Source organism: Cornus florida, unplaced genomic scaffold (genome assembly GCF_030987335.1).
Source record: "Cornus florida cultivar Cherokee Brave unplaced genomic scaffold, ASM3098733v1 CherokeeBrave_3.0.0_Hap2_Chr09, whole genome shotgun sequence".
NCBI lineage: Eukaryota > Viridiplantae > Streptophyta > Magnoliopsida > Cornales > Cornaceae > Cornus > Cornus florida.
The window spans coordinates 20,598,964-20,626,852 of NW_026775579.1; the positions used below are offsets into that span (position 1 = coordinate 20,598,964).

The following is a 27,889-nucleotide window of genomic DNA, read 5'->3' on the forward strand; positions in this document are numbered from 1 at the left end:
TTTTTGAAAAGAAAACCCCAAAATGTCCTTAAGACCAGATTTTGCATAAAACCTAAAAATGAAAGATACTTCAAGTGCTCATTTCATGTCAAGTGATGTTGTGTGCAAAAACGATTATGCACGAAAATGTAACATGCCATTTAAGGCATGCTGCAATGGCCTATGGCCTTTAAAAACCCCCAATGCAAAATACTACCAATCAAACCTCAATTTCTTAATATATTGTCAACTAAACATAAAGTAAATTGAGAATACTTGTAAACTAAATGTGCTTGGCTCTTGGCCTCATTACATACAAGTCAAAAAGGTCTCAAAAGGTACACTTAAGTGTACATTACATATTACGAATGAAAGGTACATGTTTTGTCATACACAACCAAAATTAAACGAAAACATGTTACAAGTACATGTAAACAAAAATGCCAAATTACTCCAAGCTACCATGGGAGTTTAGGGATATTGTGCATCCCAAAATAAAGTTTCCTTACCTGAAAAAAATAACCCAAACCACTAGGGTGAGTGAACAAGTTACTCGTAAGAAATGGACATGCGTATAACCTAAAGTTTTACAAGTTTTCCAAGTTAATATAATTCGATCCATGTAGTTCATGCCACCTAACGTCTATATCCAAAGTGAGACTAAGGGATCATCCTAAGCTACTTTAGTACATCATCTATATAAACCACAAGGTTAACATAATTAAACCACATTAGAATACCTAATACAACACAACAAGTTATAGTTTCTCAATATTATCAACTTGGAAACGAAAGTGTGAAATCAACGAAAGTGGTTCATACCACTTAACGTCTATGTTCCAAATGAGTCTATAGGATCATTCATAAGCTACATTAAAACAATTCAACACAAATTACAATATTTATGCAAGTAAGTAACATTGCAACATCCAAAAAAACGCAATAAGATATAAATTCTCAAGACTATCAACTTGAAATTTAAAATGCGAAATCAACAAGGTTGGATTTTTTTAACAAAATTGGAATGTCCAAAATATCGCAACAAGGTATAAATTCTTAAAGTCATCAACTTAAAATTTCAAATGCGAAATTAACAAAGGTGGATATACTTGGACATCGAATCGGATCAGACTGACACAGGGTTACTTTTGGGTTAGTAGCCAATGGTTAACCTTACCTATGTGCGCACTAGACTGTAGGGGGAACTCTTGTCCCCCATACTAGAGCCAAACCCTAGCCGTAGTCATACAATGACATCCCAAGTTTCCAAAATCAACAAATTGTGTAACAAAAGTGTATATATATCATCATGTATATACAAGGCAATAAGCTATCTACCATGCACAACAAATTTTGGAAACGCACAATACCTGCTCTAAGTCCTCAAACTATAATGGCATGTAATATGTTAAATGCATAAAGCGTATCAACATAAACTACATCTACGACATCAATACATAAAGTCCGTTTATATAATCGTACAAGAAGTTCAAATCACATGTCAATTTTATAATGTGAATAAATACAAATTACAACTATATTTTCAATACATAAAGTCCTCTTATGTAATTATAAAGCAAGTTCTAATTTCATGATTTAATTATTAAAACAACTTCAATTGTATAATTAAATCATCACCTCAACAAAATAGAAATTTACTAATCAAATTAATGAAAAATACAAAATTTCAAAACATTTACTAATCAAATTAATGAAGATCAAGTTAAGGCCTAATTTAATATCACATCTTAGCCTAATTAAATCAATTGAATAATTACATAGAAATTAATTAAATTAAATAATTAATTTATCTAGATTCCAAACCTACTCCAAATGACTTCAATTAATTATATGTCTAATATCATATCATGGTCATTACATATATCAAGTCAAAAACATAATCAAATAAGTGGAACAATTAAATAGAATATAATTAAACTAAAATAATTGAATCTCTAGGTTTTAAAACAACTTCAAATGATTCCAAATAATTATATGTCAAAGATTATATCATGGTCATTGTATATATCAAGTCATAACTTAATTTAAATCAAAGGAACATATAAATAAAAATTAATTAAATTAATCAATTCATTTCTCTAGGTTTCAAAACAACTCAAAATGACTTCAAATTAACACAAGTTATAGATCAAGTCATGGCCTTTCCAAATATCATGTCTTAGCTTAATTTCATGCTAGGTACTGCTACCAACAAACTTTTAAATTAGGTTAAAGACATGCATACAAATTATACTCAGCTACAAAAACATTTAAAACACTAAGATTATAAACATATATCACCCCTACCTCACAAGAGGATTATTCCTCTTCAATCCAAAGAAAGCAAAGGTTTTTCAAGAAACACTTCAAGGGTTTTGAAGAGGAAGGTGGGGGGATGCTTTTGTTTCCCAAGGGTTAAGTTCAAATGTCAAGGGAAGTGGTCCAAAAACAAGGTGGTAGGTCTAGGGTTTCAAGGTCCATCAATGTTGGGAGAGAGAAAAAGTGAGGAAGAAAGAGATACAGTGGAATTTGATGGGATTCTACACTCACTATGTGCACTAGCACTACCTCACACACACACACAACTCATCCACACCCTCCACTTGTTAACCATCCAAGCCTCCTCACAAGATCACATCATATGCCTACACTTATCATCATCTAAAGTCATCTTCCAAGGCTTAATTAAAGCCTTACACTTGTCAACAATCCAAGCCAACAAGTGTACCAATCCTAGGCTAACAAGTGGGTGAATATTCACCCTCCACATGTCATCATCCAAGGCTTCCAAGGGTTACCAATGGAATGATGACAAGTGGACCAATAGGAGTGTGACACTTGTTACACTTTCTGAAAATTGCAAAAAGGTCCCTCTTTCTTGCAAATTAAATTTCAAAATGGTCCCTAAAACAAAAAGTAATTACAAAATTAATTACATAAAAACCCAAAAAACAAATAATGTTTCCTAAGAAACGATACATCCATGCCCTTTACAGAAAAGTAAACAAGTAGCATGCTTTTTTCTATTAAAAAGAAAAAAGTAAAACGATGCATTTCATAGAAATCAAATATTATGGATGACTGCAAAGCCGGGATCAAATTCGAGCACAAAAAGTGAGGTTACGTGAAAGGAAATGATTAACGGGAAAAAGACGAAAAAGAAAATGTCAAAAAACAAGTATATGGGAAGAAGACACGATCCTCACAAGGACGGTATCAATCCAAAAGAAAGAGCCTCGGGAACTATTCCCGAGTACTCTAGAAAACCCAAAGGGATAAAAACCCAAACTTGGAAAAGAGAAAAAATAAAAATTTAAAAAATAAAAATTCAACGAAAAAAGAAAATCCGTAAAAATGGGAAAAAAGGAAAGGAAAGAAAATGACCGCATCATTACAAATTGTGTATTAGAACACCCCTACACCTATCTCAGCAACGGGCCAGTGGCCTAGTGGTATCAACCTTTTACTTCCCAAGAGTTCAAGTCTCAGAAGGGACATGTATGTGTGAGTACTAACTAGGGAAAAAAAAAAAAAACCCTACCTCATAAATGAAGAAGAATCCAAGAAAACCCCCAATTTTTTAAAATCAAAAGGTGGCCCAAATGGGGCTTTGCTCCAATCAATACAAAGCCCCTGTTATGCTTGTCAACTTTGCCTTAAGTGGCAAGATCAAATTCTCAAATGGTTATGGCTAGATTTGAGCTTCAAATAATGGGGGGAAAAAAAAATGAAAAAAGATAAAAGAAAATAAAATGGAAACTGAGAGATATTAAGTTGTAACGACCCAAAAATGATACCAGTCATTAAAAAAAAAATTCGGCATAACCTCTACTAAAAATGGTCCTACCACAACCTGTTGAAATGCACAAAAAAAAAAAAATGTAATGGCCTCACTTAGCTATAAACTAATCTATCATGTCCCAACGCAGAACAAAAATAATATAAAATATTTCCAAAACAACAATATACATACAAAAAGAGTCCCATTCTTCCAATTCCTCCAAAAACATGGAAACGTCAATCCACTACCTAATCTTATGCTCCTTTACAAGGAATGTACTCTAATTACGTCAATTTACAGTCCATGAAATATAGCTGAAATCAAAAGTTCATAATTTACAACATTATGCAAATCATACTAAAGTTTTATAAGATAGTCAAGATTTATATTTACAAAATATAAAAAGTTCTAAAACAAAAATAGCAAAATATAAATCTCCAATTCCGTCTAATCTTGTGGTAGATGGTCGTCCGTCACCTCCTTTCAGTGTCCTGAAAAATATTAATAATAAAGGGGTGAGCACAATGGCTCAATAGGAGGTGCCTAAGACACACCTCTTGTGACCCCGTGAATCTAAACAAAGAATAGGAAAAAGAGCCGGGATCATACCATTTTCGGAAAAAAATGTAACCACAACATCAACAAGAATAATCCAAGTCATAAACGATCCATGCCATGCTATGGAATGCAATGTCGCTCCCCATTTCCAAAACCTTATCTATCATCATTTCCAAACCGTTAGTGTAACCCATCCCATGGCAACTCCATGGCGGCACGAGAGAAGGATTGGCTAACTGTCCCTGACCCATGGCAACTTCATGGTGTCATTTAGGGCCAGGTAACTCAACCATGCTAGGGAAATCTCTCCAATTCTCTATAGGCCACACTAACACCGCAATCCCTAGGCAACTCCTAGGCGGCCAGGTTTTCGCAAACACTTTCAAAACTTTTTCCCCAAAACCTATGCATGAAATGCATCATGCCTTTTTATACCATGCCAATCCTCATTTTCATACAATTAAATCAACTTAAACCACATAGCATGCTTTACAAGTAAATAAAAAAATATATACATGCTTTCATTCAATAATATTCTAGCATGGTAAGCTTACAAAACATGAATTTTAGTCCATACAAGCATGCTCGATCACAACACATCATTCAATACATAATTAAACATTCTATATACAACATTTAAGCAATTTTTGCAAGAATTTATACAAATTGAATATGCTAGGTAATAATTTATACAAGATAGTACAAGAAGATTATAGATTAGAGACCCCTACTTCACTTAGATGCAAAAACCCCCAAATGGGTCCAAAAATTCAAAATTCCTAGGGTTGGCCAAATGAGGAATTGCTTACATCAATGCGTAGATCTCGACAAGCTCCGTTTTGTCGCAAACGGCACCAAAAATCTCCAAAAGATGAGAGAGTAATTGAAGCTTGAAATTATGAAATGAAAAAGAAAAATAAAAAACAGAGGAAGAAAGAAGGCAGCCGCGTGGAGAGAGAAAGAAAGTTGGGTCTGGTAATGACCACTTGGTTATTATAACACTAAAGCCCTTGTGGGGTGCACGGCAACAAATATTACATTTAACATATATATATATATATATATATATATATATATAATTGGTAATATTTATAATCTACCCTCCTTTAAGAGATTTCGTCCTCGAAATCTACCTTCCTTAAAGAAGGAGGCTCATAGCCGCACACCTTTCCAAGAAACCTCACAAAACCCCAAGACCATAAACTCACTAACATGATAGCCGTAGACACCAGACATAACCAAGCAATTAGAAACCACTATCACTGAAACCCAATGCTCACCACCCTATGAAGGTACTCATTTCTCATAACTTTGCAACACAAAACCAACTGATATGCTCTACACAATACTCAACTCAAAACGGACATCAGTCCACTCAGCACTGCCACGAAAGGCTTCAAAGCCTGAAAAAAGAATAGTCACAAGACCCCTGAACATGAAACACAAGACCCCAAACGATGAACCCCATCTATCTCACAATCAAGCTCAAACTCAAATCTACACGTACCTATCAGACAAAGCACTAGCTATCCACCGTAAAGTTACACCATCGCATAACCTCTCTAGCAACTACTAACTGCACTATACGACAATCATCATACTAAGTAACCTCAAGATGACTAATCAACAGATTTCCCAATAACTACATAATCATGAACAACCAGAACAATGAAACGCACTATCCTATACCCAGAACCTCAAAACAAGATCTTTAACGATCAAATAATTGAACCACAACCTTTATCGAACACTTGATCCTACTTAGCACACCTCATCACCCGAGACAAACCATCTGCATCCACCCTGTCATGCCGACACATCACGCAATACTGTACTCTCATTGTTCCTGACAAATCGAAACAATCAGTGACCTTTGACCCGATATCGTGCTAAAAAGGGACTGATTCAGGAGAAATGGTTGGACTGGCCATTCTCATCATCTATCTGGTCTCAATGTAGATGTTGTTCCTATCCTCAGGTCTAAACCTCCAACACAACCGCATACAGTCCACAAAACAACCACGAGATCCGCTCTCTAATCAATCCATCGCTCTATATAACCTCAACAACTATACAGTCACATACTAGCTTTAAAATCCGATCATACTTCAATCACACAACCCATAACAAGCTAAAAGCAATACGACACCAAGTACCATAATCATCGACTAACGCATATGATCTCTAATCTCTTTATAGCACCCATACCATGTAAACAACTCCCTGAGATCACTCGATTCAATTCTTACCTCGTCAAAACACACAATGCGACTATCTCATACTTAAGATCTTAAAACCAAAGTCAATCATTCCTATTATTCCTCAATGGATTCGCACATTCACTTTCTCTGATCACGAAAGTCTAAGGCGACATCGACCCTTATCCTTAAGACACTGCTCGAATCAAATACCTATAAAAACATCCGAATGTATGACTCACATCACATCACCTAATTATCCTCAAACTCACAGTTCACGACTCATCCCCTAGCCATCACTGCTAGTACCAAACACTGAAAACACAATTCCTATTCGATAACTCGTGCCTCACATTCCTCTGATCAAGACCACTCCCAAAATAAACGCTACTAAAAACTAACGACTTTTTCTCCCTCCGTGGGAATGAGTCGACCCATTCAACCAGGACCTCCACCGATAAACTCTAATAACGCAACAAACCACACATAGGTCCGTCCAACCATGGACGCGCACAACTCCTAAATGGAGAACAAGACTCACGAAGATGCCCTTGCCAGGACTAGAACAAACGGAGAGGGTAACGAACCCCATTCTCACAAGAGACTGACGACTTGCACCTGAATGCCCCTAACACCCTGTTATACACTACTCACTAATCGTCTAACCATGGACACCCGATCTCACTTGAGATGAAATGAACTCCTTACACATAAGGAGGAGAACCAACTAGAAACACATATGAGACTACAAACATAAATCTAGGCAACCTCGCCACTGACGGACCGTCAAACACTGACACAGAACCTCACATACGCTACACCGCAATACTCATGCTAACCAAAACCAACCAGACAAGAGTACCAATGCTCACAACACACAAACACTAGAAATAAACACAGCCCTTCGGACACCGTATCTCGTTCTATTTGGAATCGTCACTCCTAAATGACAACCTTTAACCCTTAAAATGACACTTTACCACCCATTCCACTTTCACCTTTCAAGGCGACACTACCTCGAACACCATGCACACAAGACCCGTGACCTTAGTCATAACAACCCACTACTCGCTATAAGAAAAATCTGCCTATATGGCAACACCACTCTTGTTGGCTCTAAAGACTAAGCCGTCCACAATCGCCTTAACTGGCGCACAATCCCATCACCTACCTGACAACATACACTCATAATTCTAATCCATCCTCGGATCACACCTGAAACCATTATGCTCATCAATGCTAAACATCACGCCATAACGCCTCTACTGCCACTCATTCGAAACAACGGTTCAAACCTATCACCCCACCAGACCATCAAGCCACAACTAAGCGATTCTTCCTCGAACATCCTTAAGACAACATCACCATAACAAGAAAATAAGCACCATTACTCTCGATACACCCATAACGACCACTACCGAACACTAGAAAAGAACCTCCATATGGCAATATCATGCCGACAAACCCTCAAAACAAAATGAGCACAAATCTCAAAATGCTCAATACCCAATTGTCACCTCAATACCATTAACGATGCCATCAATCATTAATGCTTAACCGACAACACCAAACCACTCTTTCTAAGGTGATATACATACCTGGTGGCGTGTTCGTCATCGCTACACCATAAGCTTAGAAAGTGTGCATTAAGGCGAGGGCCAAATTTTGCATTTATAAAAGCCACTACTACCTTCACTAAAAATATAGTTAGGGCGAGTAAGGATTGTCCCAAGGGATTGGAGTCGAATTTGGTTGTGGAATCACAATTAGGGTTTGTAGGTCGAGTGATCAAACAAATAGTTGGTTGGTTGATTAAACTAGAAGGCAAATTAAACTAAATAATTGAATACAATAAAGAGTAACTAAGAGAGAGAGAGATCTTGGGGTTTAGAGGTCACCACCAAACAATACTTTTCTACACCCTTAACAAGTAACTAATGAGGGAAATGTGTGTTGCAATATTGATGTGTGTGTGTGTGTGGTTGATTCAATTAGCAAGGGTGACCAATTAAGTATATATTGTCTAAGCAACATGTGAAAAGCACAATATATCTAACAATTAAGTATATATTCTCGAAATAGCATATGAAAAACACAATATATCTAGCAAGTTATTAATCCTTTCATTAAGCTCACAAGCCAAATACACCACAAGGTTAGAAACATATGCTACTTGCATTCAAAAGTATGGAACATCAAACAACAAGCATGGATTGTCCTCCCATCTAACAACTATACTACCACTACACTACAATTAAGCTATGACATGAAATTAAACTAATTAAACTAAAGGAGAGGTATAATCCATCAAGAAATGAGCATGAACCATCAAGAAAATTACAAGAGCATTCCATTAAGTACTATGTTTTAACAATCTCTAGATCTATGGCATTAATACACATAGACATGCATCAATAACACAAGAAATAGAGACAAACACATGAACATCTATTCTAGCATACATAGACATATGGATAGAATGAAATGATCAATTGGAAGCATCAAACCACATAAATCATTGAATAAACAAGATCTATATATATCTAAGTGCCAAAACATGTATTACAACATTAATCCCTCAATAATACACAAAATTAAGATGTAGAAAGCATGTTTGGGGCTAACTCTAGCCCCAAGAGGATGTCTAGCCACTCATGGTAGTGCTTCTCCAACCTTCAAGGGCAAACTCCATGGAAGAAATCTACTCCTTGGTTGATGAAGAGCTCCCAAGCTTGTGTCTCTAGCCTCTTCCTCCTTTCTTCCTCCTTAAAAATAGCCTCTCTTGATTCTTGGTATGCTAAGTATCTCATTTTCAAAAAGTGTATCATATTCTATATAAAGGTAGGTCAAGTGACACACAAAATGAGCTGGGGTCGTGTACAAAATATTCCCCAATGATTGGATAAGGATAGCTTTCAATGAGCTAGAAATTTAACTTTTTCGCACTGGAGGAAGTTCGATCGATCGATCGAACCTTGGACTTGGATCGATCGAACATAGCTGAGATCTATCGAACTGAAGTTGGATCGATCCTCAATGGCGGCGCTTTTTGGATAAAAACAAATCTGAGATATTTTGAAGATATTTTTGGGAAAAGGACAAAAGTGGTTGGTAGGGTGGTACAAATAGATAAGATTAATCATTTGGATAAGGACAAGGTAGTTCGATTGATCGAAGAATGATGTTGGATCGATCGAACTTTGAGATCTCTAAAAATGTCATCATGGCTCTGATCCATCTTGAAGTCCTGAGATCGATTATGTTGGATCGATTGAACTTTGATCTGAGATCGATCGAAGATGTTGAATTCCTCCTTTTGCTTCCTTTTTGCTTCCACTTGGCTCCTTTCTTTGATTCATCTCAGAATTGCTTCATTTCTGCTCTTATTTGGCTGAGTTAGCTTATTTTCGGGATAAGTGCCTGAAAATGGAGATAACATGAAATCAATTTAAAACGGTAAAGTAAGATAGATAAGGGTACTAGAATGCCTAAGTTTAAGGGGTTTAAATACGCACTTTTTAGCGCTCATCAATACCTAACAAGAAAACTTCATGCCCCTAAGTTCAATATCATTACTTCTCCTCATTGTTCCTCAAAACATTCTTGGCCTCGACAAAAGTCAAATGGGGCTACCAACTAAACCTACAAGATCAACCTCATCCTAATCATTCCAATCGACACTTTATCTCTTTGAATCCTTAAACAGGAAGCACTATCTCCTGGTACTCTAGACAATTGAAATTCAATTCCAGTCCACAGCTTTCACTTCTAAAACATAATGCACACGATAACACAGTACTTACCATCAATCAATTCATCCACAAAAGACCGAGCACCTCAATGACCTCACACTACCTGCCTTATCGTGTGACCCTACACTATACGGCGAAAATAAACCACTATATCTCACCTTGAGACCTTTGAGACAGCCGTGCCAACCCAAAACCCCACTCATCAACCGAGCCATGCAACCGACTCACCGAGAGTCGATTACCCATAGCACACTCCCATAGTTTCCCAGAGTGAGAATCACCACTCAACCAACCGCAACCAACACACTTCCTTATACCGTACCAGAACACCCGCAATACACATTTACAACCCATATATTGCATTTGTGACTCAAACAACCTCTGTCACACTTACCACAACTGGTTTAAAAAGAACCTTTGCACCAAACCATGACCCAAGTCACAAACACTAACCTCGTAAGGTTATACCTTTCTCAAAAAATCCTCACTCGCACACCTGACCCCCACGGTCATAAGAAACCCATGCACCAATGCATAAAACTCACAATCACCATGCCATGAAATACAACTCATTCTAAAGTCGTGCTCTAAGCACCCCAAAAATATAACAAGAAAATCAAAATGACTACATACCAAATAGCTCAATCCACGAGCTAAAAGAGCAAGCCATTAGTTCGATAAGAACTGGCACCCAACAACTCTGGAGCATCCGAGTTCTTCGCCTACTCAGGTCAAAACTCACACAACCATCCCATACTCGACCACATAAACACATAAGAATATAAGTATATACACAAGACATATTTATATATGTATATATACATAATAACCGAAGCATAACCCTTGACACAACCGTGTCCTATCACAGAAGTTTAATCCTATCACAGAAGTTTAAATAATAAGTCCATTAAATTATTATGTGAAATTAAGTATCCTTTCCATCCTAATCATCATTTCATATACTACACATTTGCACAATCCGTGCTCACAGCTTGCCATCTTATCATGTATAACATACTTTCAAATGCATTCCCATTTCATTTTCATGGTTAGATCATCTAATTATTCCTCGTACATGGCCATGTAACATAAACTTTAGCATATAAACATATAAACGGGCAAACATATAGCAAGGAAGCATGTTTTTCAAAACCGTAAGCACATATACATGTAAGCTAGTAAACAGTTAAACATGCTTTTCAAATAACAAAACACTTTTGCAATAATCACACAAATAATACAAATGACTTCCCACACAACCCCAGGTAGGCCTCTACCCATTGTCCTAATGGTTTTCGAACCAAAAGCTCTGATACCAAATTGTAACGACCCAAAAATGATACCAGTCATTAAAAAAAAAAAAAATTCGGCATGACCTCTACTAAAAAGGGTCCTACCACAACCTATTGAAATGCACAAAAAAAAAAAATGTAATGGCCTCACTTGGCTATAAACTAATCTATCATGTCTCAATGCACAATGCAAATAATATAAAACATTCCCAAAATAACAATATACATATAAAAAGAGTCTCGTTCCTCCAATTCCTCTAAAAACATGAAAACGCTAGTCCACTACCTAGTCTCATACTCTTTTACTAGGAACGTACTCTAATTACGTCAATTTACAGTCTATGAAATACAGCTGAAATCAAAAGTCCGTAATTTACAACATTATACAAATCATACTAAAGTTTTACAGAATAGTCAAGATTTATATTTACAAAATATTAAAGTTCTAAAACAAAAATATCAAAATATAAATCTCCAATCCCGTCTAATCTTGTGGTGGATAGTTATCCGCCTCCCCTTTCAGTGTCTTGAAAAATATTAATAATAAAGGGGTGAGTACAATGGCTCAGTAGGAGGTGTCTAAGACATACCTCTTATGACCCTGTGAATCCAAATAAGGAATAGGAAAAAGAACCAGGATCATACCATTTTCGGGGAAAAAATATAACCACAACATCAACAACAATAATCCAAGTCATAAAATATCCATGCTATGCTATCAAATGCAATGTCATTCCCCATTTCCAAAACCTTTTCTATCATTATTTTCAAACTGTTAGTGTAACCAGTCCCATAGCAACTCCATAGCGGCACGAGAGAAGAATTAGTTAACTGTCCCTGACCCATGGCAACTCCATGGCGTCATTTGGGGCCCATGTAACTCAACAAAGCTAGGGAAATCTCCCCAATTCCCTCTAGGCCACACCAACGCCACAGTCCCTAGGTAACTCCTAGGCAGCCAGGTTTTCGCAAACACTTTCAAAACTTTTTCCCCAAAACCTTTTTCATTCCATTTCAAAATAACTTTCCCATTTTCCTTGCCTAATGCTTATGCATGAAATGCATCATGCCTTTTTATACCATGCCAATACTCATTTTCATACAATTAATTCAACTTAAACAACATAGCATGCTTTACAAGTAAAAAAATATATATATACATGCTTTCATTCAACAATAATCTAGCATGGTAAGCTTACAAAACATGAATTTTAGTCCATACAAGCATGCTCGATCACAACACATCATTCAACACATAATTAAACATTCCATATACAACATTTAAGCAATTTTTGCAAGAATTTATACTAATTGAACATGCTAGGTAATAATTTATACAAGATAATTCACAAAAGTACAAGAAGATTATGAATTAGAGGCCCCTACCTCACTTAGATGCAAAAACCCCCAAATGGGTCCAAAAATTCAAAATTCCTAGGGTTGGCCAAATGAGGAATTGCTTACATCAATGCGTAGATCTCGATAAGCTTTCCGTTTTGCCGCAAACGGCACCAAAAATCTCCAAAAGATGAAGAGTAATTGAAGCTTGAAATTGTGAAATGAAAAAGAAAAATTAAAATCAGAGGAAGAGAGAAGGCAGCTGCGTGGAGAGAGAAAGAAAGTTGGGTCTGGTAATGACCCCTTGGTCATTATAACACTAAAGCCCCTGTGGGGCCACGGCGATAAATATTATATTTAACACACACACACACACACACACACACACACACACACACACACACACATATATATATAATTGGTAATATTACATAATTGGCATGAAGAGAGAAGAAATAATGATCAGTAAATGATCTTAAAGTCATTTGTAATGACTTATAATGTTGGTTGGTCCCACAGCTTAATAAAAATCAACCTTTACATTGTAACATATATATATATATACACACTAACCACATTATGACCACTTAAATAAACATGCATCCACATAATTGTACATCAAATAAATGCATGAAATGCAACAAACCCAAACACAGTACCCAGTAACGGGTCCCACTTGGGACCTCCTAGTCCGAAAATAGAATTTTTTTGAAATGGCAACCAATATATTTCTAAGAGTTTTAAACTCAAAGAAATGCCCTAACCAACCATGAGAACTCACCCGGTACACTCCACAGTGCCCGACACGCAAAACGCGAAGAAGATGAAATAATCCAGAAAAATAAAAAAATATCCTAGAAAATGGAAAATAGGAAAATGAGAAATATTACATTATAGAAGGATTGTTGGTAGATTAAACAATACTCCTCGAATGCTTTGACCCTTTCAAAGTGTGATCACTTCACCTCTATTCTTCAATATTTGAATTTGTAGAAGAAGTAATATATCTGCTTTTCTGATCATTGTAGATGCAAGACTTTGATCACGATCAGGATTTGAACAATACTCTAAACTCACTTGTGTTTTTGTGTGTGTTCTAGAAAGAATAACAGAAAAATCAACTTTGAATTTCTGTAAAAATATCTCTCTAAGGCTTTTAAGAATTATGAAGCTGTAGTGCAAAAACCGTATCAACCTAGATCAATATCAAGGTTTATATAGAATTTTCAAAGACCTAGATATGCATAGGACAAGGTAATTTTCATGCATAGGACTTTTGGTAGTATTCTAAACCAAATAGGAAGTTTGAACAGAATCAGGAAACTGAAATCCTAAACTGTATCAGCAGTTGGTACCGGTAGCCATCTTTGGAACCAGTTACCAAAGGACATAACTTTTTCTTCGAACCTAAGGTTCTTGAACCGGTTCCTAAGCTTGGTGCCGGTTCCCACTTGACAAAATTCTGAAGAATGTTCGAAAACTTGGAAAGAATTCTATTTTGGTAACTTGAAGAATATACAATATAGGTATAATGTCCTAAGTGGGAAACAACTTCCTAAAGTGTTGTTCTTTCCTTGTTCGTAGATCTTCGTATGAACAACCTTCCAATTCCGTAGCTGATCTCGATCTTGGTATGGTAACCTGAGAATTACAACTCGATCAAACTTGTTTTGACGTCGAAATTTGCCAATTAAAAAAATTATATCTCACATTTTGTACCTGTTGTTGTTGAATAAGAGCTCCATTTTTCAAGTATGGAGTACTTAAAACCTGATATTATATGTGAAGAGCAAGAGTACATATTAGAAATGGTAATACCAATATATATTAGTTTAGGTATTATTTACATTTAATTTAAGGTCATTATATATATATATATATATATATATATATATATATGGAACTTACACTGACTTGTTCATGGAGGAACTTGACGTATTCAAACAATAATATGCTTGTTAGAGAAACGACCAATTTGGCACAAAAATTTAAGGGGTTTTTTTTTTTTTTTTTTTTTTTTTAAATGAATCTCTTAATTTGCAAGTTTGCAACAATTAAACGTACACTTTCCTCACATCCAAATATCAAGTTACTTTAATCAATTTTTAGAACTATCATGTTCAAATGGACAAATGTGTATGCTGAGGCTCCTAACTTGATTTAATTTTTGCAACTTTACTACTTGATTTACATTCTCTTACTTCAACTATTACATCTTTGTAGGTCATAGCTTGGATGGTTATTCGGGATTGCGGTTGCCGTTACTTTTTTTGTTGCTACTATATATTCTCTTACCACTGTGTATGGCTAATGAAGAAGTTGCATGGAAGAGAGAGACTAAAACAGAGTAAGAAGATATGAAGAATTTTTGTTTTATTTTAGTTAAGTAAAGATATAAGGTGGATCGTGTACTTCATTGGCCTTTTTGTTGCTTCTATTTAGCATAGCCCTTTGACTTGCTAGACCACTTTTCCTATTATGAATGTGTTCTTTGAAATTTGTATATGGATAATTTTTGTATAAAATCATGATTTGGAATTGGTTATATATATGATGTTATTGACCAGTTGTAAGTTATTTTGGTTATAATGCTATTTTTATTTATTTAGGGTTTCTTCTGTTAGGCCCTTGCAAGGCTATATATATATATATATATTTTTAAAAAAGGCCTCCTTAGATAGGGGCTACACTATTTTTTGAAAAAACTATATAAGACTTTCTACTACGGGTTTAGCCTATGGTAGTAAAGTAAACTTCAACCACTCTGCTAAAATGTTGTTAATCTACCACGGTCCAACACCGTGGTAAAATGTTTTTAATCTACCATGGTCCAACACCGTGGTAGAAAACTCACTTTCTACCACAGTGCAAAACCTTGGTAGAAAATCATCAATTTACTACCACGGCCGATTCCACCACGGTTCAAAACCGTAGTGTAAAGCGTCTTCCACCATGGTAAAAAAACTGTTTTCTTGTAGTGTATCTTCTTTCAAAATCAGGCTTAACTGATAGCAAGATTGTTGATACACCATTAGAGCACAACACAAGACGTAATCTACATGATGGCGAATCTCTTCGAGACGGTACATTATATCGACAATTGGTTGGTAGTCTGGTTTATCTCACTGTCACCCATCCAGACATCTCTTATGTCGTCCATATAGTTAATCAGTTCATGGATGCCCCTAGATCTACTCATTTTACTGTAGTTCTTCGCATCCTACGCTACCTCAAAGGCACTATGTTTCATGGGCCTTATTTTTCTTCTCAGTCGTCATTTGTTCTTCATGTCTATTCAGATGCCGACTGGGCAGGAGATCCTACAGATCATCGTTCTATCACATGTTATTGTTTCTTTCTTGATGATTTACTTATCTCAATGCACTAAACACATTGAGGTTGATTGTCAGTTTCTTCGTCATCATCTTTTTCAGAAGACCTTACAGTTACAGTCCATTACTTCTCATAATCATATAGCAGATATCTTCACCAAATCGCTTCCGTCACGCCGCTTCAAGGATCTTGTTTTCAAACTCAAGATAACTTCATATAACCCACCTTGACTTTGAGGGGGGCTCTTAGATTATATTATGTATTGTATTCTAGGGTTAGGGTTAGTCGTCTTCACCTACCCTCATTACCATATATATCATTATCTTATATGATAATGACTTGCTCTCCACATAAACTCCTATATACTTTTGTATTATACACATCAATTCAATACAACCATATATTTCTCCCTCTTATTTTTATCAAAAAGAATCCTTGATGAATTACTGTTAGAAGTTTTTAATTTCTTCCCCTGCTGATATGAAAACACATGTCAATACTGTTGCAGACACAGATGTATGAACATCTTCCCAATTGTTATTTTTCATGCATAATTAATTATCCACAATATAGGTACTGGACTGTATTACAAATTGCATCTCCACCAAACTTATTCTAATTACGGAGCCTCTTGAATGGGTCCATTTCAAATCTGAAATAAAGGATGAACAGATCATAAGCTTGAAGAGCTCAAGTACCTTTCATGAAATTTACTGCTTTCTGCCAACAGAATTTTATTGCAGCACGATATTGGATGATTCTACTTCTTAAAGTTCTATTTCCCCTCTCTTGAGTAGAGGATGGGCATACATACTATCAATAAGAATTGAAATCAAACTCTACCCCAACACTTATATATGCCTCTCACCATGATGCAATGGCATTGGTTCTGTTTACACCCTTATTTTCCACTTTCTAGTTGAAGATTACCCAGGTCGATTTCAATGGAAAGGTACTGCGGCATTCCAGTGGAAAGTCTTACGACACATGGCAGCCAAAGAAGCAAGCGGTTACAAGTGGTTACATGCAAAGTCATCGGACACATGGCAGCCTAGAAAGTGAGTGGTTACAAGTGGTTGCATGCAAAGTCATGGGACACATTCTAGGAAATGGGAGGTTACAAGCGGTTACATGCAACATGGGACACATGGCAGCCTAGGAAGCTGGTCGATTCCAATGAAAAGTTACTACGACATTCCAGTGGAAAGTCTTGGGACACATGGCAGCCAAAGAAGCAAGCGGTTACATGCAAAGTGGGACATATAGCAGCCAAGGAAGCAAGCGATTTTAAGCGGTTACATGCAAAGTGGGACATACAGCAGTTTAGGAAGTAAGTGATTGCATGCAATTTACCATTACTAAATTCTATAAATAGGGCATATGTTGTAACTTAGAAGGTCTACTCAACGCCAATCAAACTACGCATTTCAATACTATCCTTACTTTTCGTTGTAATGCACTTTCAATATGATTAGTTTCAGTCCTGCACTTTACTTTTCATTAGATAATTTTACAGTCTTTCCAATTACTTTCTCAGTTCCTCCTAGCCAGTTAAATTTCCTGAAGTCCTTTATCAAAGGCAAAAAGAACCCTGAGGTGTTCATTCCAGACCTCAACACAATCGCCTGGTCCCACAATCTTCCCTCTGGAATATTGTTTGGATCTCTCTTTGGAACTACTGCAGTTCCTGGCATGCCCACCCGGTTCCACCGGAACCGGCGCAAGCTTTTTCAAGGCCAAACATAATGGCACGCCCAGTGGGACATTCTGAACGGAGTGTTTCTATGGCGAGAGGGGAAAGACACGGCAAATCTTTTCAAGATCTTGCCGAGATTTTTATGGAACAGGCTATTGAACTTTCAAATATAAGTTCACGTGTCGTTCTAGAAGCTAATACGTTTCAGGCAAGGATGGCTAAAGAACGTGAAGAGTGCCACCGAACTTTCTGAATAATTGCCGAAGAACGTGAGCAATTTTCTCGAGAATTCAAGGAAAGAATCCGAGAATTCGAGGAAAAATGGAAGAGGCCCCAACAACATGTACAGACCCTTCCACGAGCTCAGCAACCACCACCACCTATGGTATCGATTCCACCAATAGTGAAGTCGATTCCACCACCACTTCCATCGCAGAAGCAGGTTCCACCTAAGTTGCAGAACTCTTTAGCAACAGGGAAGTTGATTCCACTGGCAGTAGCTCAACCACTTCTATCGCAGATGTAGGTTCCACCTAAGGTGCAGAACCCTTCAGCAACAGGGAAATCAATTCCACTGGCAGTAGCTCAACCACTTCCATCGCAGGTGTAGGTTCCACTTGAGGTATAGAACCCTCCACCAGTAACAGTCCAAAAAGTTCAATTTCAAGTCCAACAGAATGTTCCACTTTTAAACATTCAGTAGCCTAAAAGCACACCACCAAGGCCATTTATGGCCTTTCCAATGGCATTCGAAATTGAACGCCCTCCAAATAAACCTCCCGATCAAGGAGTAAATCCAATCCGCCGGAGGAATATTCCTTTGGCAGACCCAAACCCAATTCCAGTGGTGTTTGGGGGGCATCCAATGGCCAACCTACCCAAAGGTTGGCCAGAAAATACAAGCCAACTTGCTGACTTCTCCCAGCAAGACTGTGGCTTGGTCATGAGGAAGGTCGACAAGACTTTCCATAGGAAGCCATTATCACTTCTTCCATTGGAAGAAAATTTTCCACAGCTAGATTTTCCTTTGGAAACGGCATAAGCTTCTCAATCGTTATGTATTCTTCCACATGAAGAATATAACGGTCATAGTATTTTTCTTCCAATTTCGAAAAAAATACTAATATTTTATTTGTCCCAAATTCACATCTTATGAATTTTGGGGGGCAAAACTTGGCCATTCAACTATGTATTTGGCCTGAAGATGTACAAATCCGTCCTCCTCATAAACCTCCAGACCCCAGGGGGCAATGAAATTGGACATGAGACTTCAAATCTTCGTTTTAGTTAAATAAAGCTACTTAAAGTTTTCGGCCCAAGGGTATATTCCAGCTGAAAAGTTTTAGTTATTTCAATTAGAATATCACATGGCAAATTCTCACTCAAATCTAAATTTGATATGCCTTACAATTCTTCAAGAAATATCAAGCACATCAAATTTGGGGGGCAATGTTTACACCCTTATTTCCCACTTTCCAGTTGAAGATTACCAAGGTCGATTTCAATGGAAAGGTACTACGGCGTTCCAGTGGAAAGTCTTACAACACATGGCAGCCAAAGAAGCAAGCGGTTACAAGTGGTTACATGCAAAGTCATGGGACACATGGCAGCCTAGAAAGTGAGTGGTTAAAAGTGGTTGCATGCAAAGTCATGGGACACATTCTAGGAAATGGGCGGTTACAAGCGGTTACATGCAACATGGGACACATGGCAGCCTAGGAAGCTGGTCGATTCCAATGGAAAGTTACTACGACATTCCAGTGGAAAGTCTTAGGACACATGGCAGCCAAAGAAGCAAGCGGTTACATGCAAAGTGGGACACATGGCAGCCAAGGAAGTAAGCGGTTATAAGCAGTTACATGCAAAGTGGGACACATGGCAGTTTAGGAAGCAAGTGGTTGCATGCAAGTTACCATTACTAAATTCTATAAATAGGGCATATGTTGTAACTTAGAAGGTCTGCTCAACGCCAATCAAAGTACGCATTTCAATACTATCCTTACTTTTCATTGTAATGCACTTTCAATATGATTAGTTTCAGTCCTGCACTTTACTTTTCATTAGATAATTTTACAGTCTTTCCAATTACTTTCTCAGTTCCTCCTAGCCAGTTAACTTTCCCGAAGTCCTTTATCAAAGGCAAAAAGAACCCTGAGGTGTTCATTCCAGACCTCAACACAATCGCCTGGTCCCGCAGTCTTCCCTCTGGAATATTGTTTGGATCTCTTTTTGGAAGTACTACAGCTCCTGGCACGCCCACCCGGTTCCACCAGAACCGGCGCAAGCTTTTTCAAGGCCAAACAGGCTCATCGTACCATATTCACCAAAAATGATTCGAGTATAGTCTGCTCGTGGTTTGAAAAGATGATAGAAGAATCACCTACCTCATTGTAGAATTAAGCGGGTAACTTCAGATCATGCCTAGATTCATATGAGCTCAAAGGGCACATGAAACTTGCTGTAGTTCCCTTCAAGCATGCGAGCTGCCACTAATAAAAGATTCGAGTGTTATGCAGACTGAATAAAACCTAAAGCTAGTAGAATATACCATGATTTCCAAACGTGTGATATTTTAGTAAAAATCGATAGAAGTAATTAATAAATCGTCCCAACTAGAATTTAAATATGTAACTGAGTAGCAACTGAGGTAATAGTTCATAAACCTCGCCAACAATTTCGCAAGGACAATGAAGTATGTCTCAAAAATGTTACATTGACTCTTTATATAATGGAATTGCTATGTTTGTGATCTAATATCCTTACTGAGAATATGACCTAACAAAGACCAGTAAAGTCTGTCCAAAGCCTTGGGCAAGTTGTATAGGAACAGCCTTCTTGTGGTTTGTAATCAATTTTCCAATACCCTCATCCTTGTCAGGCAAAGCTTTTAGCATTGAACCAAACATTGATCCCAATGATACACGGAAACCAATCTTAGCTAGTTCAGCACATTGTAGTTGAATATTCACCAAAACTTATTCAAATAAAATTCTGCATACCTTATCATGGTACTGAATGAGTTCAAAAGTTCAGGTCATGCCCAGGTCCATATGAGCTTGCTTCATAAATCCAAACAGAATGAATATTTGTCCCGTAGCTTAGGAAATATTTTATTGCCAACCATAGTGCTGGCAGAAGATACCACAATTTACGAGATTGTTGAGAATTTATCAAACAAATTAACGTCATTAACTATTTTGCAAACTAGAATTTCGACATGTGCATGAGGGGCTCATGACAGAGAGAAGTTCATGACTCTTGCTATAGATGTTTTTGATTCGTTGTTGTATTGAAATTGTGACTTACCCAAGTCCAATGTTTCCCTCTGGTTACAGTGCCAAAAAAATCTGAGGTTTAGCAGTTTTTTGGAGAATTCATTGAAAATTTGGAAATAAAGAGGAAAGACAAAGAAGTTAAATAGATTGCACATTTTGAGGCTTACTTGAACAACTTCATCAAGAATGTTGATGTCCAAAACAGCATGGATGACGCCAGCACCAATTCCTTGAATCTTATGTGGTCTCGTAACATGAACCTATGCAAAGTATCCAATTAGGAAAGAGTCAATACATGAAGATGTTTGTCTTCTTAAAAGATCTTGATCGAGGAAAATAAATTTAAAAGATATATTTTTTGACATTGAAGAATCATTATAATCGCCAAGAAAAAAGAAATTGAAAGTAAGAAGAATATATGGACAAAACAGAAACAGGTAGCAAACAGAACCATCACCTACTTATCCATGAATGTTCTACTAAATCGGAAATTACCTGAAATTTCATCATAGTAACAGCACTCTAACCAAACAGAACCATCACCTATATATAAGCACAAAAAAGTATTATTCATCTTACCAAGCCTGGGCCATATTTAAAGTAGTTTAATGCCTTATTCAGTTACAAGTTTTCCTTTTCCAAAAGTGAAAAACATGAAATTCTGGTTTACTAACATCATATAGGAAATAATGCCAAACTGCATTTCTTTAGCGGAAGTAACAAAATAATTGATAATATCAACAGCGAATCCAAAATAAAAGAATATATAAATTACTATTAAAAATTTCTTCCCCACTGCTGATTTTCAAGCATACAGTAAAATATCCACAATTTAGGCACCGAGTCAAATTAGAAACAGCATCTCCACCAAGCCTGTTCCAATTACACTGGACAGTCCATTTTAGATTTTAAATAACCGCGGAACAGGTAAGAAGCTCAGAGTATTTTGATCAAATATTGTAATGAAAATGTGACTTACCCAAATACAAAATCCCTCTGGTGACATTGCAAGTTACAAGGAAATTGGACGTTTAGCATTTCTTTGAAAATCTGAAATCAAAAAGAAAAGAAAAGTTAATAAAGTATTTCATTATTTTTTACTTGTTTGGTTGTAATGGAAAACTGTGAGAAAATGAAATATGAATGTGAAAAAAAAAAAAAGGAAAAAAAAAAAAGGGAGGACTTTTATATGTTGTAAGAAAAGATTAAGTAAGAAGGAGGGGAGGGAGAATTTAATAGATAGAAGAAAGTAACAACTAATGGTTATAGATGTTGTACTACTACAGTGTTTAGAACAGAGTACGTATCTGAGTGGAAGGAAAGTGAGGGGTTTTATGCACGAACAGAAACCAAAGGAATCCAATGCAAGCATGCATCAGTGTGTGTCACTCCAAGTTTACGATGTCTTCACCATCAATCTTTATGTGGCAAATTCGGGAAATGTTCGGCCAATCTTTCCCTCTCTTCTTTTGGCAACGTGATTTCAGCAATGTACATTGGAATATATCCAGGTAAGAGAGGGAGTTGAGCAACCCCTCTTTTGGCAAGAACTGGAGCTTAGGGCAGTAACTGATGGACAGAGTTTTAAGAGAGGTGAGGTGTTGAAGACTTTTGTGGTTAAGTGATTTCAGATTTTGAAGGTTAACGATGGTAAGAGAGGTAAGAGTAGAGGGCAATAGGCACTCCTCTGGAAATGACTCCAACATTTCTTCTCCATATACACCGGTGATGCTGAATGTTCCAAGAGATGGGAGTGTTTGCAAATCCCACCCCGTCCTGCCCTTCATCAGTTGCTCGCAATTACGGATGTCAAGTGAACGCAGGTTGGATGGCAAACCTCCGGCTGAAAATGATTCAACTTCTGGACACTTCTCTATCACTAATGATTCGAGAGATGGGAGGTGGGTGTGCATTCCTTGCGACAGCGACCTTAGTTTCTCACAATTACTAATATACAAATATGTCAGATTCTGAAGCTCGTTTGGGATCAAAAGCGTTGCCAAATTCTTACCCCGCGAGATGTTGAGAGAACAAAGCTCTGGAAAGAAGCCTAAGGATAGCGACCGGAGAAGATCACAGCTTCCATCTATCCTCAGAACTTCAATGGATGTGTAGTAATTATGCTCCTCCATCTCCTCGGACAGGGGAAACTCTAATCCCTCACAGCACGAGATGTCGAGTGTTCTCAATGTAGCGATGGGAAAAGACAACTGAAGAAGAGATGCACAAAAAGAGATACGCAGCTCTTCAAGGCAATTGTTGATGTGCATCATATTCATGATTTCCTCTGACGGTACTGCTGGTCCTTGGGACTGTAGAACGTCGTATGTGTAGATCTCCAGAGTCTTAAGCATCGGCGGCAACCCCACGTCCAGAAATGACACAAGCCTTGGGCAATCCTCTATCTTCAACCTTTCAAAATTCACTAATCTGCACAACTCCTGCAGCAATTCCATCAAATTTTGAATATTTGAAATCTCCAACTCCTCAACACAAGAAATGCTTTGTAGCAACAACCTAGCTTGATTGGAAACGAGCTGTTGGCATTTAGAAATTTTAAGCTTCCTTATAAATGGGAAGCGAATGGATAATTCACTGGTAAATTTAGGACAATCCACCATAGAAAACTCTAAAAGGTGAGAGAACTCTCCAACTCCTGATGTATGCCATTCTTCCCACTCTGACATTTCATAAAAGCTTAGTGTTTCCAGAGATTGAAATGGTTTGATCAAAGAAGAAGCATCCCCGTACAACTCGTGACCCACCTTCGTTATTGCTTTCACCCTTTCAATTCTTAGATATTTTAGCGAGGGTAGCTGCCCAATTGACGGCAAAGAATAACAATTTGCACAGCCTATAAGATCTAAGGACATCATGTCATGAAACAAATAAGCTCTCTCTAACCAATCCGGAAATCTTGTGCCCCCGTAGTTAATGATTCGGAGATTCTTCACTCCTGCATTAGGCTGTAGCTTGTCAAGTATATTTACTTCCTTTGGTAAATTATCAGTATTGCTACCCCATTTTAGCTCTATCCCTTCAAGGTGCTCCTTTTCTTTCAGATTGGCCTCTGATGCATCCAGACTACTGGCTACATTTTTCAGCTCTAAAATGCTAAGCTTCCCCCGAAGTTGAGAGAGTTCCTTCAACCCACTAATCCTTGACCCACCATCCTTGCCAACTACAAAATATGTTAAATGTTGGAGATCTTTCAATTTGCTTATCTGCTTTGGCATTTCGGTCAATCTAGTTTCTTTGATATAAAGATGACCCAAGTTTATTAGTTTTTCCGTATTCGGGCAATTCAGTGAGATTCTCACAATATGACAAATCTAATGTCTGTAAATTATACAAGGTTATTACTGAATCAGGTAACTCTTTGATTTTTGTCCAAGAGAGATCCAAATACCATAAATGAATCAAATTTATGATTGATTTTGGCAATTCAGAAATGTAATATTGAGATAGAGATATCACCCTTAAGCATTTTAGACTTGGCAACATGTCAATTAGTACCTTGTTGCCTAAGAAAGAACTTCGCTTGTGTCTTGAAAATGGTATGAACGTCCGTAAACACTTGGTTTCATTAACATCCTTGAATTTCTTAGATGCATCATATTCGCCCTGAACATACGAAAAATGACGGACTCTTTCATAGTTATTATTAAGGGGCTTGCCATCTTCCAACCTAAAACAAAACTCTCCAGAAATCTGTTGAGCCAAATCATGGATTAGGTTATGCATTACAAAACCAGAATTAGTGTCATGACTTAATCTCTAAAAGAAAGACATTGACAATAATTCACGGAAGTAGTCTCTACCTACGTCTTCCAATAACAAATTGGGTTGCCGCACAAGATCTACAGCTATCCACAATTGGATTAACTTTTCCTTTTCAAATATATGATCTTTTGGAAATATCGAACAATATGCAAAGCAACGCTTTAAATGCAAAGGAAGATACTGATAGCTCAATCTTAGAGCTGGGAGAACATTTCGCTCCAAATCCCAAATCTTGCTTTTTAATATATTATTCCAGTCCATAATATCATGTTTAGACCGCAAGAGACGTCCTAATGATTTTACCGCTAAGGGCAAGCCTTTGCACTTCTTCACAATTTTTTTGCCAATGCCCTCTAGGTCCAAGTGAGCCATATAATCTGCACTCCCAAATGCATGCTTTGCAAATAAAGACCAACAATCTTCAAACGACAACTGCTCCAAGTGATGATTAGGAACGGTGCCCATTCTAAATGGGACCTCTTCAATGCGTGATGTCACAATATTCCTACTTTCTGGCGCGCCAACACTGAAAGGTGTTATTAAGTAGTCCCAATCATTGTAATCATGATTCCAAACATCGTCCAAGACAATTAGAAATTTATTCCCCTCAATAATCTTTTTCAACCTGATTTGAAGTTGATTAAGACTCTTGATGTCTAAGTTTGATGCGGTTAGATCATCAAAAAATTTCTTTGTTATCCTGTAAGTATCAAATGGATCGGAAACACAAACCCATGCTTTCATATCATGAAATTTCTCATTTACCCTAGCATAATTGTAAACAAGTTGAGCTAGGGTTGTCTTTCCCATCCCTTCCATTCCTACAATGGGGATCACAGGAATCTGATTCTTATTTGCACTCTCAGACAACAACAATTCTATTATCTTATTTTTCTCATTATTCCTCCCGTAGATATGAGATTCAACTACCACAGAAGAAGTTTCTTGTCCTTGCCACTGTTGTCTTCCAACATTCTCAATCAACTTAAGACTATTTTTTTGGTTGACGAACTCCTCCAACTTAGTGATGACCTTTTTCATCTTGGACTCTAATGCTTTATCAGAATGATAAGCAGGAGAGCAGACGAAACAATTAATTCGTAACAGAAATTGCTTGATTAGATTGAAAAATTGACTCAAACTAACCTTACTTCTGCTGCTTTCAGTTTGGGGATCATCAGCTTCCAACTTGTTCCTCAGGGCTTTCGTGGCAAGTCGTCAGCTTGGTAGACAACATGTTGGAGCTACTCAACCCAATCTTTCACATGTTTGTTGGAAATCTATTTGTCCTCCGCATCATCCAGCACTGCTTGAAGGGCCGTCAAGGTTACCTTAAGCTTGTCTAAGATTTCGTCATCAATTTTTTGTTTGGAAAAGAAGTTTTTGAACTCTGGAGTAGCCAACCGATCAAACAGCACCTAAAGGGAAGCCGAGAGAAATGCTCCACCCACTGTTTCAGCCATTTTTTTTCTTTTTTCTTTTTTTTTTATTTATTTTATTTTTTATTTTTTGTTCTTTTTTTGCAGAGAGAGAAGAGTAGCAAAAGATAGACTTAGCAGTGACAAGCCTGTTGAACGTTCAATATTCAATCTAGTTTAAGAGTAAGTCCATGGACCCAACACAACCGACACAAAACACACAAAAATTAAAAAAAAAAAAAAAATTAATATTTTTTTTTTTTTTTTTTTGTACTGTAGCAAACAGCAATAACAACAACAACTAGCAAGGCAAACAATTTTTTTAATTTTTTTGTTTTTTTTTTTTTAACCTAACAAACAGCAATAACAACAACAACTAGCAAGACAAACAATCCTTAGCTGCTAATACAAGAATATCACTAGGAATATGATCAAGAGCCAAATCTTGAGGAATATGACATTTGGAAAGTTTCGCAATAGCGTGAGCAACTTCATTGCCATTTTTATGAACATGGCTAAGGCGAGAATGTTCAATTCTCCGAAGCGGCACTTGAACATCAAAAACAACTGGTTGAATTTCAATCGGTCTACCTGAACCACAATCTAAGAATCACACTCAAACCAGACTGGCGATACTAAAGAAGAAAGAGCCCAAAGAACCGCTATACGAGGACAAATAGCCAGCAACAACAACATTAATAACAGGAAAAGGAGAAAACACAACAGTCTGCAAAATAGTGCCCAATGAATCACGAAAAACCGCGCCACCACCTCCAACATGAGTTGAAGCTAAAAAAAACGTGTCCACATTGCATTTGACCATACCATCTCCTAGAGGCATCCATCTTGAAAGTGAAAGAGAAGAATTAGGAGGCGAAGAAAAACGAGCAACGAAAAAACCGAAATACAAACCAAAGATAGGGAAAGATGATGCATCCTTGTATTCCCAAAACTGAGAACAAGCCATCGAAACAACCCTATGAGCATCCCAATTTGCCCCCTCGAAAACAAACTTATTTCGGGCCTTCTAAATTCCCAAACAACAGCAAGCCGCCAAACCCAACACATCCATTCCCCATCCATATCTTTCCACTTCCCCACCAAATCCATCCACCAATCAAAAAAGGAGGAAGGAGCAGTAGTCGAAAAATCCAATCTAAGCGGTGAACTCTTCCAAACTGGGATGGAATGGGAGCATAGGAAAAGCAAATGCTCAATGGATTCCTCGTACAATCCATGCCTAGGACACACCACTTCCGCCTCCAGACCATGAGTAGTAAGAAGCTGCCTCATTGGGATAGCCTTCTGACAACATTTCCATAGAAAATGCTAAATTTTGGGCTGGATTTTGCATTTCCAAATGTTATTCCAAAACAACTTATTGAGGAAGGAACCAGACTCTTGTATGTAAATGATATTACATTGAACTACAAAGAAATTTCTAATTTCTCAAATTAGAGTATTTATTTGTTTTTTTCTCGGTACA

General features: G+C 37.2%; 1 long non-coding RNA gene across 6 annotated transcripts; it reads right to left on the bottom strand.

Annotated features, from left to right (window-relative positions):
• Positions 1-230: 230 nt before the first annotated feature.
• Positions 231-27,889, bottom strand: LOC132273582 (uncharacterized). Of its 6 annotated transcripts, none has more exons than XR_009470167.1 (6): positions 26,132-27,884; positions 22,182-22,252; positions 21,698-21,745; positions 21,370-21,462; positions 20,312-21,252; positions 231-488 (listed from the first exon to the last, which is right to left on the bottom strand). It is a non-coding gene; the product is annotated as an uncharacterized LOC132273582 (long non-coding RNA). The 6 variants fall into 6 exon arrangements; XR_009470165.1 differs by having other exon boundaries at positions 20,312-20,811; positions 20,927-21,462; positions 26,132-27,881; XR_009470168.1 differs by having other exon boundaries at positions 20,312-21,055; positions 26,132-27,867.